Source organism: Pseudophryne corroboree, unplaced genomic scaffold, assembly GCF_028390025.1.
Source record: "Pseudophryne corroboree isolate aPseCor3 unplaced genomic scaffold, aPseCor3.hap2 scaffold_1274, whole genome shotgun sequence".
NCBI classification, from domain to species: domain Eukaryota; kingdom Metazoa; phylum Chordata; class Amphibia; order Anura; family Myobatrachidae; genus Pseudophryne; species Pseudophryne corroboree.
In genome coordinates, this window is record NW_026967899.1 from 83308 (window position 1) to 87483 (window position 4176).

At 35.7% G+C, this 4176-nt stretch overlaps 2 non-coding genes across 2 annotated transcripts; both read right to left on the bottom strand.

Annotated features, from left to right (window-relative positions):
- Positions 1–615: 615 nt before the first annotated feature.
- TRNAI-UAU (transfer RNA isoleucine (anticodon UAU)) lies at positions 616–708 on the bottom strand. Its single transcript is given in 2 exon segments — positions 616–651; positions 671–708. It is a non-coding gene; the product is annotated as a tRNA-Ile (tRNA).
- Positions 709–2417: 1709 nt separating this feature from the next.
- TRNAI-UAU (transfer RNA isoleucine (anticodon UAU)) lies at positions 2418–2510 on the bottom strand. The gene is given in 2 exon segments: positions 2418–2453; positions 2473–2510. It is a non-coding gene; the product is annotated as a tRNA-Ile (tRNA).
- Between the last annotated feature and the right edge of the window lie 1666 nt (positions 2511–4176).

Here is a 4176-nt window from a genome sequence, read left to right on the forward strand (position 1 = left end):
GTTATCATAATTAATGTCATATTTTAGCTTCTGTGGTCATTTTTTACAAGCTAAACACTGCAAGACTGTTTTACAGTTGAAGCAAGGATAATATATCAACTCTAGTGATGAGACACTTGCTGTAATGACTTCCAACTCAGACGGGACTTAAACCCACAACCACTGGCTTAGGAGAACAGTGCCTTATCCATTATGCCAGTGGTGCTTACTGATGTCCTTATTTAAGACTGATAGGTTTTTAATAGTCAATTATTTATTTTTGAAAAAAAGTGAAGCTGTTTACTGTGTTCTTTGCATTACCAAGTCCAGCAAGAAATGTGCTGTTACTATCCAGAGCTGTCAGTATGAATTATCATGCTATATTGCAGAAAATCAATTTGATGCAACTGCTTTACCAACAGTATGTTAATCTTTTCCATTGCTGTTTTGTTGGCTGACTGAAGGAAGATATGCAGTGCATTTGAACCAAAGCAGATGTGTGCTGACAACTTAAATGCACAATCATGTTTGTGTTTTTTCTTTCTTTCTTCCATCCTTTGTAATATCAAAATAAATATTAAGGTAGCAGTTTATAATCAATGACTAATGACATAAGAAAAGGAAAAAAATACAATATGCTCCAGGTGAGGCTTGAACTCACAACCTCGGCATTGCTCAACAGATTCTGTCTTATAAGAACCGTGCGCTGACCAATTGCGCCACTGGAGCACTTTGCAGCATTAGTTGGTTATGCTAGATGTGGATTTTATTCAATACAATCAGTACAGTCATAAGAATTGAAAAAGAAAATCATTTTTGGTGATAAATGATGAGCAACAAAGGAACATGCATGCCAGATGGCACTTGAATAAGCTGTCCACGGTGATAGAAAAGGTTTAAAAAACAACAACAACAATGTTATCATAATTAATGTCATATTTTAGCTTCTGTGGTCATTTTTTACAAGCTAAACACTGCAAGACTGTTTTACAGTTGAAGCAAGGATAAAATATCAACTCTAGTGATGAAACACTTGCTGTAATGACTTCCAACTCAGACGGGACTTAAACCCACAACCACTGGCTTAGGAGAACAGTGCCTTACCCATTATGCCAGTGGTGCTTACTGATGTTCTTATTTATGACTGATAGGTTTTTAATAGTCAATTATTTATTTTTGAGGAAAAAGTGAAGCTGTTTACTGTGTTCTTTGCATTACCAAGTCCAGCAAGAAATGTGCTGGTACTATCCAGAGCTGTCAGTATGGATTATCATGCTATATTGCAGAAAATCAATTTTATGCAACTGCTTTACCAACAGTATGTTAATCTTTTCCATTGCTGTTTTGTTGGCTGACTGAATGAAGATATGCAGTGCATTTGAACCAAAGCAGATGTGTGCTGACAACTTAAATGCACAATCATGTTTGTGTTTTTTCTTTCTTTCTTTCATCCTTTGTAATATCATATTAAATATTAAGGTAGCAGTTTATAATCAATGACTAATGACATAAGAAAAGGAAAAAAAACAGTATACAAAGAAGCTCCAGGTGTGGCTTGAACTCACAACCTCGGCATCACTCAAGAGATACTGTCTTATAAGAACCGCGCGCTGACCAATTGCGCCACTGGAGCACTTTGCAGCATTAATTGGTTATGCTAGATGTGGATTTTATTCAATACAATCAGTACAGTCATAAGAATTGAAAAAGAAAAACATTTTTGGTGATAAATGATGAGCAACAAAGGAACATGCATGCCAGATGGCACTTGAATAAGCTGTCCACGGTGATAGAAAAGGTTTAAAAAACAACAACAACAATGTTATCATAATTAATGTCATATTTTAGCTTCTGTGGTCATTTTTTACAAGCTAATCACTGCAAGACTGTTTTACAGTTGAAGCAAGGATAAAATATCAACTCTAGTGATGAGACACTTGCTGTAATGACTTCCACCCCATATGGGACTTGGACCCCGTGGCTTAGGAGGGCAGTGACTTATCCATTATACCAGTGGTGCTTACTGATGTTCTTATTTAAGACTGTTATTTTTTTAATAGTCAATTATTTATTTTTGATGAAAAAGTGAAGCTGTTTACTGTGTTCTTTGCATTACCAAGTCCAGCAAGAAATGTGCGGGTACTATCCAGAGCTGTCAGTATGGATTATCATGCTATATTGCAGAAAATCAATTTGATGCAACTGCTTTACCAACAGTATGTTAATCTTTTCCATTGCTGTTTTTTTAGCTGACTGAAGGAAGATATGCAGTGCATTTGAACCAAAGCAGATGTGTGCTGACAACTTAAATGCACAATCATGTTTATGTTTTTTCTTTCTTTCTTCCATCCTTTGTAATATCATATTAAATATTAAGGTAGCAGTTTATAATCAATAACTAATGACATAAGAAAAGGAAAAAAAACAGTATACAAAGACGCTCCAGGTGAGGCTTGAACTCACAACCTCGGCATTGCTCAACAGATACTGTCTTATAAGTACCGCGCGCTGACCAATTGCGCCACTGGAGCACTTTACAGCATTAATTGGTTATGCTAGATGTGGATTTTATTCAATACAATCAGTACAGTCATAAGAATTGAAAAAGAAAATCATTTTTGGTGATAAATGATGAGCAACAAAGGAACATGCATGCCAGATGGCACTTGAATAAGCTGTCCACGGTGATAGAAAAGGTTTAAAAAACAACAACAACAATGTTATCATAATTAATGTCATATTTTAGCTTCTGTGGTCATTTTTTACAAGCTAAACACTGCAAGACTGTTTTACAGTTGAAGCAAGGATAAAATATCAACTCTAGTGATGAAACACTAGCTGTAATGACTTCCAACTCAGACGGGACTTAAACCCACAACCACTGGCTTAGGAGAACAGTGCCTTACCCATTATGCCAGTGGTGCTTACTGATGTTCTTATTTAAGACTGTTAGGTTTTTAATAGTCAATTATTTATTTTTGAGGAAAAAGTGAAGCTGTTTACTGTGTTCTTTGCATTACCAAGTCCAGCAAGAAATGTGCTGGTACTATCCAGAGCTGTCAGTATGGATTATCATGCTATATTGCAGAAAATCAATTTTATGCAACTGCTTTACCAACAGTATGTTAATCTTTTCCATTGCTGTTTTGTTGGCTGACTGAAGGAAGATATGCAGTGCATTTGAACCAAAGCAGATGTGTGCTGACAACTTAAATGCACAATCATGTTTGTGTTTTTTCTTTCTTTCTTTCATCCTTTGTAATATCATATTAAATATTAAGGTAGCAGTTTATAATCAATGACTAATGACATAAGAAAAGGAAAAAAAACAGTATACAAAGAAGCTCCAGGTGTGGCTTGAACTCACAACCTCGGCATCGCTCAACAGATACTGTCTTATAAGTACCGCGCGCTGACCAATTGCGCCACTGGAGCACTTTGCAGCATTAATTGGTTATGCTAGATGTGGATTTTATTCAATACAATCAGTACAGTCATAAGAATTGAAAAAGAAAAACATTTTTGGTGATAAATGATGAGCAACAAAGGAACATGCATGCCAGATGGCACTTGAATAAGCTGTCCACGGTGATAGAAAAGGTTTAAAAAACAACAACAACAATGTTATCATAATTAATGTCATATTTTAGCTTCTGTGGTCATTTTTTACAAGCTAAACACTGCAAGACTGTTTTACAGTTGAAGCAAGGATAAAATATCAACTCTAGTGATGAGACACTTGCTGTAATGACTTCCACCCCATATGGGACTTGGACCCCCTGGCTTAGGAGGGCAGTGACTTATCCATTATGCCAGTGGTGCTTACTGATGTTCTTATTTAAGACTGTTAGGTTTTTAATAGTCAATTATTTATTTTTGAGGAAAAAGTGAAGCTGTTTACTGTGTTCTTTGCATTACCAAGTCCAACAAGAAATGTGCTGGTACTATCCAGAGCTTTCAGTATGGATTATCATGCTATATTGCAGAAAATCAATTTGATGCAACTGCTTTACCAACAGTATGTTAATCTTTTCCATTGCTGTTTTGTTGGCTGACTGAAGGAAGATATGCAGTGCATTTGAACCAAAGCAGATGTGTGCTGACAACTTAAATGCACAATCATGTTTGTGTTTTTTCTTTCTTTCTTCCATCCTTTGTAATATCATATTAAATATTAAGGTAGCAGTTTATAATCAA